Source organism: Balaenoptera borealis (genome assembly GCF_965194805.1).
Source record: "Balaenoptera borealis genome assembly, chromosome: 1".
NCBI lineage: Eukaryota > Metazoa > Chordata > Mammalia > Artiodactyla > Balaenopteridae > Balaenoptera > Balaenoptera borealis.
The window spans coordinates 61,809,690-61,830,525 of record NC_138860.1 but is presented as its reverse complement, the minus strand read 5'-3'; the positions used below and the strand labels follow the sequence as shown (position 1 = coordinate 61,830,525).

Genomic DNA, 20,836 nt, shown 5'->3' with positions numbered 1-20,836 from the left:
TCAATTCTGGAGGTATAAAAATGAGCAAGAATTCCAGTTGTCCTGAGGAGCTTATAGTCTATTTGAAAAAGAAGCTTAGAGTGTAGGGTAATCTATTTCCTAAGTAGGTTAATTAATCAGATTAATGCTTCAATAATGGACCATTTCAGATTGTGTTTTGATTCCTATGACAGAGGTGCTGTATTTATCCTTCAGAGCACAAATAGCAAAATGAACATTCCAATCATGAAATCTTTCAGTCTTCAGTGTAATCTTTGCCCAGCTCAGAGAGCCCAGAGGTTGTATGCTGCTAACTATAATCTTTCAGAATTTTCCTCAGAAAGTTTGAGTTTGGCTTGAAGCAAATGCCTTCAGATTTTCAGACTCCACCAGGGCTGCTGTGTTCAGTTGAGCGTTTTGTACACTGTACAAGAATGTGCAGCTGAGGAGGCAAGAGGAAGCTGAAATTCAGCCCAAACAGCCCTCTTTTAGTCCTGTATCTATGGAGCTGCTTCTGTGTAGAAAAGCATCCCTTTCTAATTTGTCCAGAGAAGAAAACATTTTTATAATTTGCATGAAGGTATCATATAGGCTAGCAGGTGGCCCTGCTAACCATAACATTTCTTCAGTTCAGTACAACCCACAGAACTTATACTGTATGTTTACTTCAGAGGTACCACTTGAAATACTAGGGACCATATGGTAATCCTAAGAAAAAAATGACTCAGAAAATATATTTTTGAAACTAAAATGTTAGGACCAGAGAGGATTTTAGAAAACATGATGTTCAAACCATCTAATTTTCTATGTGTAGAAAATGACTTTGACTTTTAGAACATAATGGAAAGTTGGAGATTATATTTATCTCCCTCATTTCATTGATGAAGAAATCAGTTTCTAGAGAGGTGAAGCAAGTAGGGATCACAGACTTACAGGACTTCTAATCCAGAATTCTTTCAATTTTACTATATTCATTGCCACATGGTTGGTTAATGCAGATGAGTCCAGAATTCAGAGCACTGATACAAGTTAAGTGGCGTCAAAACAGGTTTCTAATTCAAACACAGGAGACCTTGGGTCTGCCACAAAAACCTGATTTCTAGTCTTATCTTCTCCATATGAAGCCCACTGATATTGGACAATTTAGGGCATATTTCAATCTGTGTGCATCATCTCTCAAGAGCTGTCTTCAAGTAATCATTCTCTCTTCTCTTAGATTTCTCCATATCCTGTCCCACTTCTGAATTTGGCACAGGAACTGTGGTTGGTGTGATTGTACTTTCACATGTAATCCAAAAGCAAATATTGAGAAAAAGCACTTTCTCTTCTGATATAATCTCTACTCCTTGATCTAGGGCAAAGGGAGGGGTAAACTAAACATCTCAGTCTTATTCTGTGTCTGTCGTATTATTTTCCCAGGTGGCCCATAATTGGTCATAGGCAGTGCCTACACGTGAAAGTGACACACCTCCAAGAGAGAGTGCTTCTGGAGGGAATTGCTTCTGGCCTTGCTATTATCACTTCTTCAGAATTTTAGAGAACTCCTGGGTGCTGCCCTTCTTCCTGGGGCAAATGGGGCACAGATAACCATTCCTCTTAGAGTTCCTTTTTCTGACATAGATAGCATCATTGCCAGGGCAACCTGACGGGATATATATTTTGGGTGAGACTGCATGAGAAGAGGGTTCTGATGGACTGCAATGAGTCCTGGCTTTGCCACGTAGCAGGATGACTTAAGCCAGTCTTTTTATCCTGTTCGTATCTGTCTCTTCATGAATAAAATGGACACAATCGTACCTGCTCTATCTTTCTGTACAAGGCTCTTGGGAGGATCAAGCAAGGTAAGGAATTTGAAAATGATTGGATTGTTTGTTGAATCAACCTGAGGCCCATCTTGGGGATTCCTTGCAATGAGCACTGGGACTGGGGTAAGGAAGGCTGTTTTGCCAGCTGGAGGAGCAGTATGTGCAGCCTCAGCTTCCCATAAGCTCTCTAGGTGCTATCAGTATGGGAATGCCACTCCTGAGCGTCTGGTATCCATGCTCAGAATTCCCCCCACCCCTGCATTTCTAAGGCTACTTTCATGAAATCGCTCTTAAAAAAACGAGAGCAGCAAGGGATGGGGTCTCGTAGACAGAACAAAACTAGAGCAAAACTTTTGATGTGTCCAGTTGTGCACGGTCAAGCCTATTCATGGGACTCGAGAGACAGAGGGCTGCATGCATTATTCTGTGCTAAGCCTTCTGTCTATGAATTTCAACCCATACCATGAGATTTTTGCCCGTTGTTTGCTTGAGCTCCTCTCTCAATGGGGTGGTCGTGGGGGTTTAAGAATGGAGAATGAGTGTGTTTCCTTGACTATATATCCTTGTATTCCAGAGGCCCAGATAAACGCCCTACAGAATGCTTGCTTTACTGTGTAACCTTCCTTTAATTTTTGGTGTCATTCATTAAATGTTGAAGATAACAATAATTTACAATGTTCATCACTGCTCTTGGCATCATGATACTTCAATGAATATTCCTGGTGGGATGAAAGGGAAAGGTCCTGTGAAGAGGAGGTGGTTATAAAAGGAACAGGTCAAAGATCTGAGGATGGAAAGAAATAATTCCTTCTTACTTTTTCTCTCTCTTGTTAAGTGGCGCTCCAGATTCTTCCCAAACATCTCCAGGGATGCACCATTTATTGCATCTCAAGGCAGCCCATTCTGTTTCTGGACGACTGCAACTGGGAGAAAATAATTTATAGTGTTAAGCTGAAATATGCTTCTCTGTATTTTCAATTCTTTCATCTTAGCTTTATCCTCAAGATAGTATCTTTTCATTTAAAAAGACTTGCCCTACATAATGCATTCAGGAGATGCTGTCATAATAGTCCCACTGTTGCCTACAGGGTTTAAATCAGAGTTTCAGGCTTGGTAGAAACCATAAAGTTCCTCTAATTAGCAGTCTTGTAGATATCCTTCAGGGCTTACATTTGGGGAAAGTACAGTAGAACTTGCATGATGGTAAGGAAAGAGAGCCTTAGACAAAGAGACAGTAGTGGGATCTACAAAATATAGGAACATTTAAGAAAAAACCCTTTAAACAGTATTCAAAGAACCCACTTATTGCGCACCTATTATAATAGGCACAGTTCTAGGTGCTGTGTCTACAGTGTAAACACAATAGGTGAAGTACCTGTTCTCATGAAGCATACCTTCAGATGAGTGTAATGGGAGTATACCTCAGGGGTAGAGCATTTGACTGCAGATGAGTGTAAAGCCAAAAATTAAATAAGTAAGGAAGACAACTTCACAAAGTGATAAACGCCATGAAGGAAATGAATAGGTCAATCAGGTAGGCAGTGACTCTAAATTTATCTGTAATTTCAAAATATATAAGTTTTTTTCTTTATGAGTTATTCTTTGGGAATCTGGTTATGGTATCTTTTCTCTACCTAGAAGTAACATTCTCCTATATTTTCTTTTGTTAAGCTTTATGTATTTGTTTTTCAAATCTGGGTATTTAATTCATCAGGAGTCTTTTTGTATGTAATCTAAGTTAGGAAACATTTTATTTTTCTCTGTAAAATAAAGAAAATATTCCAACAAAACATACTGAATAATATATCTTATCCTCTTCTGATCATTTAATATATATGTATATATATGATTTCATAATATATACATAATTTGATAGTATATATATAATTTCCATTTTTCTGTTTGCTCTTCGCTAAAGGTTTTTTATTACCAGAGCTTTGTCTTATGCCTTAACATTTGATAGGGCATATTTTTCCTCTATGTTTTTCTTTTCCCAACTTGCTTCAGCTATCTGTGAATATCTTTGTGGCACACAAATTTAAGAATAAGATTAGGAAATTTCTTCCCAAAATTATTTGGATATTTTTATTGGAATGACTTGGAATTGCATACTAGACATTGAATACTAGATGAATTTGGGGGGAAATTGACATCTTTACAATGTTTGCCATCTACTTCATAAATATTTACACATGTCTTTTGTGTCCTTTAATAGAGTCAAATATTCCTTTTATATCAAAGTGATATGGATATATTATGGAGCAGAATGCAAAATTATCATGAACTTTAAATATCAGTAATGAGACTTCAGGGAACTGTTGGAGTATTGCAGCTACCTTCTCATCAAGACTTTCTCATCTCTGGGAGTGGACTCTCCCCTCTATCAAGACTCGGCTAGACAAGTTTTAGGAGCTCTGACTTTACACATATGCATCTTACACATCTGCAAAATGGCTCTCTTCTGCCTGAGTCGCTAAGTATGTGGGTACTGCGGCCAGATCACTTGTGTTCAAATCCCTGATCAATCACTTACTAGCTGTGTAACCTTGGGCAGGTGCTCTAACTACTCCAAATCTTTAGTTTTTTCAGCAATAAAATGGAGAAACAAATCAGATGATGCATGCCAAATGCTTAGCAGAGTGCCAGACCTGGAGTAAGTGCTTACCAATGGTTAGCTACCAGGATGAGCAATTTTAAGCTATACTTGCTATAATCTAATATATGAAAATGTGTGTGTATACTCATAAATGACCCTTCTAAGGAAGCTTCAGCCTATAACTCTTCTTTGTTTTGTTCAAAATGCATAACTATTAACAAATCAAGTGCAGGAGGGTAGATAGTCTCAATAAATAAAGAACTGAAATAGGCTATAAAAGAATAAAACTGAGGCAGCAAGAAGCTGATACAATATTATGTATTTAATATAAAGGAGATAAAGAGTTTTGCAGTGAGAATTAAGAATCATTTTGTTATCTAAGTAATTATAATGTAAGGGGAAAGTAGAAATCAAGAGGTTGAGAATGTCAGGAGTAATTACAACAGAGTTTTCATTACTCTTAGCTTGGGACATGGGCAGAAGCAACAGGAAGGAAATATTGAAGGGTGTTGTATTAAAAGTTAAGCTGCAGTTGGGGAGGAAACCACAACTCTGAAGACGACATTCTCTTGAATGAATTTGTTAAAGTAGCAGCATGAGCAAGTGACAATGCTGAAGTCAGAGAAAGTGACTGCCCAGGCAGGGAACTACTTCTATTGAATTACCTCAGAAGTGAATGTTCCTCTCCCATTGGGAGGAGCATGGCCCACAGACACCTGAATCTTAAGTCAACTGTACTGCCACTGGAACTTTAAATATGCAGGGTTCAAATACTAATCAGTAGTAGCTGAAGTATGGGGGAGAGGACTCAGTTTATCCTGGGTATGAGTTTCCTTTTAATTTTGGTATCAATAGTTATTTTTCTTACTGCTACAACATAAAGGTAGGTAATTTATGTTTAATGTCTATTTATAAAGCTCTTTAAATGAAATCATATTTTTATTGAAAAAGCACAATTATTATAGGTTCTAGAAAATACCAGGAAATAGTTTAATCATCAATCAAATTGCTAATATGATTAGTTCCTGGTGGAAGTAATGAGGTTGAAAGATTAAAGAGTCAGAAATGCATAAGTAGTTTCTAGGGGACAGGCATTTGTAAATTCAAATTGTTAGAAGGAATATATATGGTTGATACACTGGGTATTATACTAATTGTTAAACTTTCCACTGGATTATTCCCATCAGCATACAAACTTGATGTTATTTCTCCCATTTAAAATTAAAATAAACAAACAAAAACCCTTTCTTAACCCCACTTCCTTCTTAGGCTATAGTCCTTTTCTCTTCAAGCCTCTATAGTGACATTTTTTTTTTTTGCAGTTTAGGCAGCTTTACTTTTTATTTATTTATTTTTTTAACACCTTTATTGGAGTATAATTGCTTTACAATGGTGTGTTAGTTTCTGCTGTATAACAAAGTGAATCAGCTATACATATACATATATCCCCATATCTCTTCCCTCTTGTGTCTCCCTCCCACCCTCTCTATCCCACTCCTCTAGGTGGTCACAGAGCACCGAGCTGATCTCCCTGTGCTATGTGGCTGCTTCCCACTAGCTATCTATTTTACATTTGGTAGTGTATATAAGTACATGCCACTCTCTCACTTCGTCCCAGCTTACCATTCCCCCTCCCCGTGTCCTCAAGTCCATTTTTTAGATCTGCGTCTTTATTCCTGTCCTGCCCCTAGGTTCTTCATAAGCACTTTTTTTTTTTTTTTAGATTCCATATATATGTGTTAGCATACGGTATCTGTTTTTCTCTTTCTGACTTACTTCACTCTGTATGAGAGACTCTAGGTCCATCCACCTCACTACAAATAACTCAATTTCGTTTCTTTTTACGGATGAGTAATATTCCATTGTATATATATGCCACATCTTCTTTATTCAGTAGACAGGTATATAGGTCACGAGTTGAGAGGAAACATCAGGGCTGGAAATAAATTGAGAGCCATCAGCAAATATATTGCATTTCAAGCCATGATAAAGGGTGAGTGCACATAGGTAGTGAGAGCTGATAGAAAAAAGAAGAGAGGTTCAAGGACTGAGCCTTAGGACACTCCAAGGTCTTCAGGTTGGGAAGATGAGGAAGAACCAGCAAGAGAAATTGAGAAGTAGTCAGAAAGTTATGTGGTGTCCTGGAAACCAAGATAGGAGAGTGCTTGCAGGAAAAAGGGAGTGAGCGATTTTGTCAAATGCTTGGGATAGGTCAGAAAATGAGGACTTATCCAAGATAAGTTTCTGACTACTTCTCAATTTCTCTTGTGGTTCGTGAGAGATGATGTCTCTCAATTTATTTCCAGCCCTGATGTTTCCTCTCAACTTGTGACCTATCTACCTGTCTACTTGGCATTTCCATTTGGATGCCTAATAAGCATCTCAAACTTAACATGTCCAAAACTGAGCTCTCAAACCTGCAACTCTTGTGTTTTCCCCAGCTCCGTGAATAGTGGTACCATTCTTCTAGGTGCTCACATCAAATGGCTCGGGGCCATCTTTATTCTCCTCATTCTCCACTATTCCACACCCAGTTTGTCAGCAAATCGTGTCAGTCCTACCTGCAAAATAGAACCAGCATTTGAGCCTTCCTTACCAATCCGCTGCCACCACTCTGATTCAATCCACAGTCATCTCCCACTTGGATTATTGCAATAGCCTCCTAACTGGTCTGCCTGTCTTGTCTTAGCCTCCTGTGATCTATTATCAGCACAGCAGCCAGAGTGACCTGTTGAAGCCTAGGTCAGACTGTATCACACCTTCTACACATCTATCCAGTGTCTTCTTTTCTCACTCAGAGTAAAAGCCAATGTCTTAACAACAAACTATAAGACCCAGAATGGTCTTGCTCTCTGTCACCCCTATGACTTCATCATCTACCTTCTCCCCATTAATTTCCCAAACCAGCTACTTTGGACTTCTTGGCTATTTCTTGAATGTGCCAGGCACACTCCCACCTCAGGACCTCTGTATTTGCTGTTTCCTCTGCCTGCCTGGAGTGCTCTTCCCCATCACCTTCAGCTCTTTGCTCAAAAGTCATCTTCTTAGTGTGGCTTTTAACAGTTACCCTATTTAAAATCTCAATTACCCCTTGCTCAATATTTCATTCTCCCCTTCCAGGCTTTATTTTTCCTCCTTAGCATTTACCACTTTCTGGTGTATATTTCACTTGTTTAATCCTGTTTATTGTCTGGTTTTCCTGCCAAATGTTTGCTCCACAAAGTCAAAGATTCTGTTTTGTTTATTCTTGTAGCTCCAGTTTTTAGAAAAAATGGTTGACATGTTGTAGGCTTCAATAAATATTTGTTGCGTAAATGAATAAAACTAAGTAAATTGTGGACAAGATAAATATTTCTTAGAGCTCTATTTCACTACTGGTTTTTCCAAACATACATTTAAAAAGAATACTTCCATCTTTTCAAATTGAATGATTTTGGCCATTCTTAGTCACAGAACCATTATAATCTTTAGCCACCAGAATTTTCAAAGGCTGAAAAATGACATTAATTGTAGCTACATATATATTTTAATTGGTCATTTATTGAGTACCCATTTAGTGCCAGAAATGGCTATTTGCTGAATTGTTATTAGAATAGAGATATTTGGAGACAATCAGCTTGATCATTTATCAACTGTGTGACCCTGGGCAGTCACTAAATCTCTCTAGATCAGAGAGAGATTCTCTGTAAATTGAGACAATGATATAGGACATTTCTCTGACTTGTTGAAGACTATATAAAAGTTTAATATATGCATAATTGCATGCTGCACAAGAAAACCAACTTCACTAGAGGTAACGATTCTTCTAGTATTAATATGTTTTAACATGTATGCTTTTGCAAACACTACAGATATTGCTGCCTATTGTTCCCTACTGTAGAATAGAGATGGAAGTAGTACTTGTCAGGGAAGAAAGGACAAGAAGAATATGATTTTTTTCACTTTTATTGAGATATAATGGACATATATTACTTATAAGCTTAAGGTGTACAGAATAATGGTTTGACTTACATCTATTGTGAAATGATGACCACAATAAGTTTAGTTAGCATCCATCATCTCATATAAATACAATAAAAGAAGCAAAAAAAGAAAAAACATTTTTTTCCTTGTGCTAAGGAGAACATCATTTTAACATGGGGGAGAAGTCTTAACTGACTCCAGAGAGATGCACTAAAAACAACAACAAACTTACGTTTTGCCATATTTTACTGCATACCAAGCACTTTCTCATATCTTAGTTCATTTTTGAAATACATTTGGTAGCCAGGATTGATATTATCATCTTCATTTTTTTTAGAGGGAGAGCTGAGGCTTATTTAAGTGATTTGTCCAAGGTGACAGAGTGGGCTAGTTGTGGAGCTAAAACTGTATTTCTGATTCCTTTACTAACTCTCTTTGGTATGTCTGATGTTCCTACACTACTAATTCTGTCAGCTGGGTGAGAGCCTCACTGCTTTTCACTTAACTGGTGTCTACTCATTGCAACGTTGGTGATCTTGGCCAGAATTTAAGCTACCTCACCCTCTAACACACCTTCTCTTATTGCTTTGGAGAGGTCTTCTGAGGCCAGCAGTGAGATGTGGAAAACCACAGAGAAGCCTTTGCATCCTTTTTCACATCCTCTTAGGCACTCAGTGAGATGATAAAATGCCCATAGTTCATGAATGGCCAAAGAAGGAACAGAACCTTGAGACAGAAAATGGCAGTCCAATCAATAAGCCTTCTTCAAGGGGCTATAGTGTGACTGACACCGAGGGGAGTACAAGCAAGATTGGATCACTACTTTTGGTTAGATGGCTGACAACCTCAACAAAATTCTCTTACTTAGTATCTGATTTCATTACCACTCTGCTTAAAGATTCCAGTGGCTCCCCCAAACACCTTGAGGCTAAAGTCCACATGCCTTGGTTTAATAGAAGTCCTTTGCTATCTAGTCTCTTCCTTCCTTTTGTTCTTATCTCTCACTCCACTCTAGCTTGCCCTATCAATATCCACATATTTTCTTCATCTACCCTCTCTATGTCATTGAACTTTTCCTTCGTCCAGAATGCTGGAACACCCTTCCTTCCTTCTTTAATTGGAACCCCCTACTCATCAATCCTCTGTGACTCCTTTCTTTCTTGCCCCACCCTTACCCACTAGAAGGGATGTCCCTTCTCTGTGCTCCCACAGAACCCTTTGCTTTTTTCAGTTACTGTTTTATTACTCTGTGTTACAGCTGTTTCCTTGATTCACCCATTGTCTCCAGTGCTATCACTGGGTTTGGAATTGCTAGATGCTTAGTAAAATGTCTATTGTGTGAATGACTAACATGAGTGAATGTTTGTCAAATATGAAGTAATGATTGGCAACATAATTTTAATTGTCTTGTGTAGCCTATGATATGAAATACGGAGCTCAACATACAATAAATATTCAGAGGCATAACCTCCACTGACATGTTGGACCTCATGACCCTCATGGCCACTGGGATTGACAGGATGTTTTCAGGTGTTCAAGGAGCATCCTTGCTAGCCTAACCCTGCAAAGGTGCCGAGGATCCTCCCTCATAGAATGGAGCTAATGTTTCCCCACTGATGTCAGGTAAAGGCCAGTGAAAGCAACAGGATCATGAGGGCATGTAGATATCAGAGGAAATGGTTTGCCTTTGTCACATGCACCGCCCCCCCCCAGAATACAGTACACAAAAAACACATTGAATAAGAACGCTGTAGCCCATAGGCACATGGTGAAGCGTCATGAGGAGAAAAATCACAATATGACACTTATATGGTGTGGCGAGTGGAACAAAAATCAGCTTTTCCACTGATACAGGAGTCCCCCTCAGACCACTGACTTCTCTCAAACATCTCACCTTCCTCAGACAGATCTTTCCTCAGCCTGCTGGTTAGGTGGCTACAATGGTGGTCTTTTACCAGGGGAAATCTCCAGCTCAAGGGAGAGTCCAAGAACCATAGAGTCTCCCATGGAAAGTCTAATGAGTAACATTTTAGGTTGGTGAACAGCAGAGGCTGAGAAACTTGGGGGAGGGGCAGGTCAGAGTTTTCCTCTTCTGCTTTTACTTCTCCACTCAACACTTTCAAAATAGAAACTATTTCCTCTCTGCTCCACCACCTGCCCCCAGTCTCAGCTTCAAGGTGGTCTACCACAATATTTTGTACTGACTGACGGTGGAGAAGCCGCCAACCTTCCTGTCAGACACTACATCAAGCAGAGGAAGATTCAGCCCATTCCACACCAAAGAAGAATGTCTTTGATATTGGGCTGGTCAGCATGAAAAGGGAATGGAAATGATGAGAGAGCTCTGGGAAGAACGCATTGCCTCTTGAGGTCCGAATGTAAGCAGGAGAAAGAGATATTGATGATCTGGAAATTTTGCTTCGGAGATCCTCAAGTATAGGAACCATTTGTCCTCTGCACCTCTGAACCTGCAACCAGAATAACACCTGGCACCAGGTGGTGACTCAAAAATCTTGAATACATCATCAAATAAAGGAAAGAGGGAGTATGGGATTATTCCCCAGAGTGTAGCTGCGTGCTTGCCAGGTAGGGGCAACTGAGTAGAAATAACTTTCATTTTGTCTTTTTTCTAAGGGGCAAAAAAAATAAAAGCAGAAGTGCTCAGTTATCTTCTTTAAATAACAATAGAGAGTTTGCAGCATGACATATTGTATAACTGCTTTGTAGACATCATTTACATGATTAAGACCTAACTGGGATAGGGGACAGATTCTTCAGGGGCTACTGGCCTGGGTATTGAGTAGTAGTATCAGTTGTTACCCACTGGCAGGGCAATTGCACTCAAAGGTGGAGTAGACGATCCTAAACATGACGTAACTTGAGAAAAACAAGTGATACTAGAAGTTCTAAGTAAAGTGAGAAAAGTAATGATGAATTCTCTTCTTAGTTTGATGGAATCATGGATTAACTTTCGAGAAGAGGTGTCTGGAAATCAGAGCTTGGGTCTAAACTTACAGCTTTTGATGCCACCTTCACCTCTGCCCCTGGACCCTTCTGATTCTCCCCAACATTTAATAAAATTTCAGAAAGGTATGGTCATCTTTGATTCTTTCTGGAATAAACAAATTTCCAGATTGGCTCAACCGTGTGAAGAGAAGGAAAGGAAGAGCTGGCTTTGTGGCTCTGTCTATTACTTGCTAAATCTACGTATCTCATTTTGAGTTCCAGAATGTTGTTTATTGGCTTTCCCTTTTTTGTTTTTGTTTTAATTTCGATTTTGATTTTGGCCTTTGATAAGTTAGTTATTTTGTCTGCTTGGATTCCTTTCCCATTTTCTGAAGACAACCCCTTCCACCGTTCCATACAAATGTTTACATGAGAGAAGTGTGTTCTTATAATAGAATCCTCATCCCCCCGGTAACAGCTGACTGATCCAAGAGTGAGCATTTGACTCAGGACTCTGTCCCTTAGGGGTCTCTAAGTGATTCCAGTTTTAGTCTGGACAGGACTTTGAACAGAGAAAATAGAAACCAGGGTAGCTGTGACATACCATGTAGAGTCTCATGAGGCACTGGAAGCTCACGTGCTGTGAGAGAGGGGAATAGAACCTGGTATAGACATGCTTTCCTGTCCTGTCTAGAATGCTCCAAGCCTGCACGCAGACTGTTCTCTAGGTCTGGGCACATCTTTGCTCATGGCTTCTATGAGTCACATTTGTATCCTTACAACAATCTTCTCATCTCTACTTAAACTAGTTCTTACAACCCCAAGTGCTAATTCTCATCTCCCCAACCCCGATTTCAAGGGTGAGGCCTCTTGCCTCTATTCTTAGCCTAATTCCTTTGTCCCAGCAAAGGGGTTTTAGCTCAGTCTTCTGCTAACATTATTGAGCAATTTAAAAAGTCTCAGGCACCTTATGAATATCTACCACAATTGGAGGATCTGGGAGGATCAGGGAAAGCCTTTATGCTGTAAAGTGTACAGGTGCTCAAGAAAGATATCACATTTCTTCTGTTCTAAAATAAAACCAGTGGTAAGGCACTTAATAGGAATTTTCAGAAAAAAAATGAAAATATGCTACCACATTCAAAGTAAACAATCTAAAGCTGATTCCAAATTTAGAAATGTTAAAAATGTGAAAAAAAGTAAACATCTTGGAATTGTGGCAATTTGGTAATGCTTTAGGTTTAAGCATTACATAGCATGTCACATTTTTCCACTATGCTTTCTACATAGAGCACTATTAATCAGTGTGTGATCCTTAAGTCACTAGTCCAGAGATATTCCATGAAAAGAGCTCAAAAGTTTAATGACAACAAATCTTTTTCTTCCTCTTCATTATGTATCTTTTCTTACAAAACTTTTTGAAGATATTCTCCAGGAAAACAAAAGGAGTAAATTGAGAAAAAGGAAGACATAGGCCTATGAAATAGTGGATTTAACCCCAGATAGCAATAATGGGAAGTCCTAAAGTAACACCCGGGCAGCAGGAGGGGAGAGGGCTCTATAGGAGGGAGACCTCTAGGAATAAGGGCAACTCAATAGACTACCTGACATATACAACAATTGGGGGAAAAAGTTAGGATTTGTGGATTGCATATGGGATGAGAGATTCAAAACAAAAGTCAATTAGAAATTACAAGGAAAACTAAAACATGAGCAAGGAAAGAAATGTAATAATTGAATGTGCTTTGGCTCTGCATTTACCAATGGTCCCAAATTCATAATAATATAAGCTGTAATTATTGAATCAACTTACATTCATCTATTTGGAAAGACAAAGTACAGGAGGGAAAAATAATGTGTATATAAAGAAAATCCTAACCTGTTATAATAGTAAGTCAATTGATAGCATCTAAAATTCATAAATTAAAATATACCATATAAGCAATATCTATATAGAGAGACAAATATAACTATAGAAGAAATAGCTAAAAGAGTTAAACATAGTTTAACTATGGCTGGGAGCTGTGAATGGGTGAGCAGAGATCCTTTATTTTCATGATAAATCTTCATCTTTTAGGGCTATTTGGCATTTTTAGAAAGCCATTTTCATGTGTTTCAATGAAAATCTTTAAAGTACATATAATTAGGATGATACAACATTTTTTAGTGAATCTGAGTCTACTAATCATGGTTTCTTTTTCTAAATACTAGCAAATAATTTATTTATTAATCTGTTTTAGAAATTGGGCCAAACTCAACATTGTGTCATTTGGAAATCTACCATATCTTCATATTTGAAAATAGAGACAATACGTACTTGTTTCCCATCTTCTATCCTCCTTTCATTTTCCATGATTATTTAGATTCTCACTGTTTACATGCTTTTAGTATTCCAGGCTGGCATATTTTCTTGAGGTAACACAAGGGCAGAGAGAGAGAGGAGAAACAAGATGCAGCTCAACCATGGGTGGGCTGGGTGGACCCATATTCATGTTGTGGCACAAACTCAATTATGATTCACCCACAGTAAGACCCAAAAAGGCTGGCAAAGCAGAGTGTCATAGAATTTGTGCAGATGCACTTTTGGAAATCAGTCATTTCATATCTCTGTGGTCTGAATGTAGGGGAGGAACGGGGATCTACTCAGATCTGTTCATAGGGGGAGGTTTGGCAAGAGCTACAGAAGGTAAGAGAGCAGAAGAGCAGCTCTGTGCTGGAAATGGGGACATGTCTGGTATGGGAGGGCAATAATTTGGGGGCTCTTCTGATTAGGATTCTAGGATGCAAAAATAGAAACTAACTAAACTAACTCTAGAAACCTAAGAAAAGAAGAATATTGAGTAGCTCACTGAATTGTCCTAAATTCTGGAGAACCTGGATCAGAGAGCAAGGGGTAATCAAAATGACGTCACAGGGACAGTTTCCTTAGGATGCTGGCACCATCACCACTGAGCACTTGTCAACCCAATGCTGAATGCCAGCGCCCTTCAACAATGGCTGCCTTACTGCCCGACTCTAGATCCTGTCACAGCTACCACGAATAAGCTCTGTCCCTGAACCACTTCATCATTCTCTTTAGATTCAAAATTCTAAGGAGAAGTATCCACTTGATTTAAATTTGCCTCGTGTCCAGGTTATTGAGAGAGAAATGTGTCCTCCATTTTCCATAGTGGGTGGTAGAGATTTTATTCCCATTTATCTTGGATTTTGGCCCAGCAGGACACGTGTCTGGATGCTGGATAACCAATCTCCATGTCCAGATTTATTAGAGATCAAATGTGGGACTGTGTCTACAAAGCAGAAAATTAATGGTCTCAGCTGTGGTGAACACAGAGGGCAGAGCGCAGCCATTGAGACAGGGCTGACGTAATTCATCTTGGTCCACAGATTTGAATCTATTAAAATGTCTAGCCTCTGTCTTGCTGTTTACCACCAACCTCTAACTTCAACTCTCTTTTAACTCTTTTAACTACTTGCTCTGTCTTTGCCACTTTGAAAATCATTTCCCTTACTAGAGAAGATAGAAGATAATTGAAGCTGATTTATTCTCTTTTTGTTGACTATGTTATATTGCAAAAACTAGAAAATGCTGCCATGCTTATTAGTGGGCTTTTAAAAAGTGATACACAACATAAGATTACAATTATTTATATTATGGGAAGTTACAGAAAGTAAAACAGAGTGTATTTTGGATGTGGGACAAAATCTAACAGGAAAATGACAACCCCTTCATCACTTGCAGCTGAGAACTATGCTCAAGGGAATCACAGCTTTCATGGTCTCACAGTTGGACGTAGGGCTGCCAGATTTAGCAAATAAAAATACAGGATACCCAATTAAATTTGAATTTCAGATAAATAAATAATTTTTAGTAAATGTGTGTCTGTGCAATATTTAAAATATACTAATAATTATTTGTTGTTTATTTAAAATCCAGATGTAACTGGGAATCTTGTGTTTTATCTGGCAACCCTGGTTGAAGGAGACCTCAAAGGAATTCAGTCCAATCTTGATACAGAAGTATGTTCTGCAGAGCAGCAGATCTGGTGTCTGCCCCACACCTCACTCAATATCCCTATTCAAAAAGCAACAAATCATTTAGGAACAGAATATGCTTGGTTAGTGTTTTGTGTTCAAATGCAAAATCTGAAAAAAAAAATGAAAAGGAAGGTTTAAGTATCTAGGTAAATCAGGAAAAACTCCCATTCAGTTGTTGAGTCATTTAAGCAAAATCAAGTGTTTTCTTCTTTCATTACTGAATCAAGTAGGTAATTATCCTCACATAACATGACTCTAAAATATTCTTTTAATAACTTTTACTCTCTTGTACATAACATTTTGCATAATAGTAGCATTATATTAATAACATCAACTAATATATATTGAATGCTTTCTCTGTGCCAGGAACAATTCTAAGTAATTTGCATGTGCTAGCTCATTTAATTCTTGCAACAGCTCCATATGGTAATCAGTATTATTACTTTCATTTTATATAGATAGGGAAATTGAAGCACAGACAGATTAAGTGTATTCAGTAACTGATTAAAGGTCACACAGTTACCAAATGATCAATCTGGCTATGAATACAGCATTCTAGTTGTCCCTTAACCACTACAGTATATTACTTCTCAGAGGTAGATATTCCATAAATAAAATCATATTACATTAAATATAGTGTAAACTGGGTATTCTGGGGTCTGAAGCTACACACTTGGTTCTACAACTTCAATAGACTTCCTGGTCTGAACTGCTTGATTAAATGGCTCCACATTATAGTACCTTCTGTAAGCATTGTCAGCTTGTACTTAACACCTCTAGGGTGAGAAACTCCTCCCAAAGTAGACATACCAGTTTTCTTGATGAGTCTCCTCTGGTACTATTTTCCCATGCACTCTAGATTGATCCAGTGTAACATATGATTACAAGCAATCTCTTGCCAAAAGGTAAAGATCAGTCTGTTTTCCTGAGCATCTCTCTGCTTTGGTCCAAACACTCGCAGCTTTTTCAGCCATTTCATTTTGAGCTATGAAGAAAAATTTGCTCATGCTCAAGTTCTGTGGTTGTCCATGAATATTATTTTCTTGGGCATAAACCTGTCAATAGAAATTTTCTTATCATAAACTCTAGTATATGTTCAAATACAAATTTATAATCTTTTACAGGTTGCCCACAAGGAAATTTGCTTCTGTGGAACTTTGGAATGGAAATTCTGTCTTTGTAACTTTCCATAGTGATTCTATGTGCATTGTCTTTCTGAACCAGTTTTTGGCAGTGAAGAGTATAAATTAGGAAAATATTTTTCTTTTGTGTTTTAAGTCTGCTACATTTTTCAGAAGATCTAAATGTAGGCCTTTTGTAGTGAAAAATTATTAAATCCCTACATTTACCTGCTCCCATGTCTAATGAAAGGGCATCCTCCAATTCTTTTCCCCCTTGTCATTTCAAAAAGCAAATTTTTGCACTGAACAGGTTGTTTTAACTTCTGCTTAAGTAACCTAGTGTCAGAATTCATGGAAACATATGGAGAAAGCAGATAAATTGAAAAGTAATCTGGATTGCCTGATTTTAGAGACAGCAAACAGTGACTGGAGAAAGTTTTGTGAATGTGACTAAGCTTAGCCTCTGAGGAATATCTGATGGTGGTCTGAGTCTAAGGACTAATGGTTTTGAAAGTATTCATCACCACTGGTGACGAAATTTCACTGAACTTTTGGTTACTTTCAACAAACCACATAGACCTACTGTGGATTAGACTATGTTTTAGGGGTAGTATATTCGTGCATACATACTTTGAGGGACAGAGAAAGAGAGAGAGACAGAGATAGAGAAACAGAGAGAGACAGAGAAACACACACACACACACACACACACACACACACACACCACACACACACACACACACAGAGAGAGAGAGAGAGAGAGAGAGAGATCTGATAAGAAAACAGCAGCTGTGGTATGATACTCTGTTAATAGCATCATTGCTATTCTCTTAGGATGAAGAAACGAATAACCAGGCTTCAGCAGCAGTGCTAGTGCTGTTAGTAGGGTCACTTCTACCATTATTTTGTGCTACGTTATCAAAAAGAACCCCAGACTTACTTTTATTCCTTTTAACTGTAGTGGATTCTGGTAGTATAATGATGCTCCTCCACAGATGCGGGTGATGCCAATACCAGTGGATACCATTTATGTAACCTGGCAGCTGTGCTTCTGGTAATTTGCCTAAAGAAATGATTGGTCAAGTACACAAAGATATATGGGAAAGGATGTTTATTGCAGTTTTGGTAATAACTGCCTCTCCCTCATTAAACTTATCTAAATATCCATCAACAGGAGACTAGTTAAATAAATTTTGTTACATGCATTTAAGAGATTCTCAATGGCCATTAAAAATGACACAGTTATGTATCTGTGGAATATGCTTATGAATGTTCTTAGGTGAAAAAAAACAGGTTAAGGAACAGAATATATAGTATATTCTTATTTTTGTCATCTATCTCTCTACCTAAATACATAAGAAATATTCTGGAAAGATAGACACCTAAACACTGGGAATGGTTATCCCTGGATAGTAGAATTATAGATGATATTACCTTTATTTTTGCTTTTCTGTTTTTCAAACAATTTTCTATAATTACTATTAATTAAACTTTATATAATACAGACAAAATAAAATTGTTTTCAACAGAAATAAGTAGACCATATAACTTTATTGTTGCTTATAAAAATACCACTTCTGCAGATCCTTAACTAACTAGAACAGATAAAAGAAGTCTTCCAACAATACATAGTCTAAACATGCAACTTATATGGATTACCTTAGTCACAAGATATATTGATCTTTTCTTTTGTTTGAATGCTATACTAATAATTAATTATTATTTTAAAATTATAGAGCTGTTACTACTAAAAAATTCAGCTTACTCATTCTAAAAGTTTTTATGTTTCCTTAAAATATTCAATTATTTTCTCTATTGTTACCAGTGTTCCTAAGCTGGTACATCCAATCAAATAGAAAGCCTTACCTTATCTTTTAGGTACAATACTTTGGAGTAAGAAGATCATCTTGGCAGACAGTAAATGTAAAGAGCATTAATTGAAGGCTTTCTATTATCTGTCAAATGTTTTGATTAGTATCACTTACTTCTCAAAAATAACCTTATGACACAGAAATTATTCCCATTTTCAGAAGAATAAACAGAGATTTGGGAGAGTTAGGTGATTCCTAGCATCGTACAGTTAGCCATAGACAAAACCAAAACTTAGACTCAGGTCCGTTGATTTTAAATCCCATTTCCTTTATCTATATCATATTGCCTCAAGAACAATAATGAAGAACTAATTGTTTGACAACTTACTATCAATAAAATACATTTTACTATCATTGGAGATCATTCATTCCATGTGAGTTCTTGGTTGCAAACAACAGAACATGCTTTTGAAGAATAATTACCAAATTACACTGTGGGACTGCCTACAGGTGGGTTCTCACAATCATGACTCGATGACTACAATAATCAAGACAGTGTTGTATTGGCAGAAGAATAGACAATTTTATCAATGGAAGAGAAAAAGAGCCCAGAAAGAGATCTACACAAATATAGTCAACTGATCTTTGACAAAGGAGCAAAGGCAAACCATTGGAGAAAGAATAATCTTTTCAACACATAGTTCTGGAACAACTGGGCATCCACATGCAAAAAAAAAAAAAAAAGAAAAAGAAAAAGAAAATAGACATAAACCTTACGCATTTCACGAAAAAATTAACTCAAAAAAATCATAGGCCTAAATGTAAAATGGAAAATTATTAAACACATAGAAGATGACATAGGAGAGAATCTAGATGACCGTGGGTTTGGAGATTTTTTTTTATTTTAGGTATGACACCAAAGTCATGCTCCTTAAAAGAAAAAATTAAGTTGGAGTTCATTAAAATGATAAACTTCTGTTCTGTGAAAGACTCTGTCAAAAGAATGAGATGATAAGCCACGGGTTAGGAGAAAATATTTTCAAAAGACATATCTGATAAAGGACTGTTATCCAAAGCACACATAGAACTCTTAAAACTCAACACTAAGAAAAAACAACTTGATTAAATAATCCAGGCAAGAGATCTTAACAAACACCTCACCAAAGGAGATATACAGATGGAAAATAAACAAAGGAAAAGATGCTCAACATCATACCTCATCAGGAAATTGCAAATTAAAATAATAATGACATACCACTACACACCTATTAGAATGGCAAAAATTCAAAACACTAACAACACCAAATGATGGCAAGGATGTGGAGCAACAGGAATTTTCATTCATTATTGGTGGGAATGAAAAGTGGTGTAGCCACATTTGAATAGTTTCGTAGTTCTTCACAAAGCTAAACATAGTTTTACCATATGATCCATCAATTGTGATCCTGGGAATGTACCCAGATGAGTTGAAAATGTGCTCACACACAACCTGCATATGGAGTTTTAATAGCTTTTCTCAAATTTGCCAAAACTTGGAAACAACAAAGATGTCCTTCAATAGGTGACTGGATAAATAAACTGTGCTACATCCATACAATAAAATATTATTCAGTAGTAAAGAGAAATGAGCGATCAAGTCACAAAAGGCATGGAAGGAACTTAAAAATATATTATTAAGTGCAAGAAGTCAATGTGAAAAGACTACATAATATATGATTTTAATTATATGGCATTTTGGAAAAGGCAAACTATGGAGGCAGTAAAGAGTGGTGGTTTCCAGAAATTTAGGCTGAGGGAGGGATGAATAGGTGGAGCACAGGTGAGTTTTGGGGTAGTAAAACTCTTCCGTATGAAGCTATAAAGGGTGGGTACATTTGTCAAAATGCATAGAATGTACAACACAGAGATTGTGTCCTAATGGAAACTGCAGACTTCGGGTGATGATGTGTCAACGTAGGTTCATCAGTGGAACAAATGGACCCCTCTAGTGTGGGATGATGATAGTGGGGAGGCTATACATGTGTGTGGAGCAAGGGGATATATGGGGACTCTGTACCTTCTGCTCAATTTTGCTGCGAAACTAAAACTGCTTTTAAAGATAAAGTCAATAAAAAAGAGTGTATATATTTGTATGTATAACTGATTCACTTTGCCATACACCTGAAACTAACACAACATTGTAAATCAATAATACTCCAATAAAAAAATTTTTGAACAGTCAGTTAGCTAAAAACAAACTCCAAGGCTTTTGTTCACAATCATAAAACTCTCCCAAAATATGGCTATGTGGAGCCTTCTATCTGCATAGTGAACTCTTCTAAATCCAAACTTGTAGTGGTAGTTTGATTAGCTCAGTCTAAGCCATATGACAATGACAGGTTGGTAATGGACTCAGGACTCTACGCTGAGGAAAAGGACTATGATAGGGGAATGTCCATAGACATAGGAAGTCATATTGTCACCATTCTGGCAAATACCCACTACACACACCAATGTGGAAAGGGAACAAACCCACATTAATATATTTCAATGACTAACTCCATTATAGGCATAATACCTGAATAATTAATTCACTCT

General features: G+C 37.5%; 1 protein-coding gene across 1 annotated transcript in view; it reads left to right on the top strand.

The window, feature by feature from the left end:
- Positions 1 to 20,836, top strand: part of LOC309609441 (lymphotactin-like) — a 99,537-nt gene that overhangs the window by 55,916 nt on the left and 22,785 nt on the right. The gene's annotated exons all lie outside the window — the stretch shown is intronic.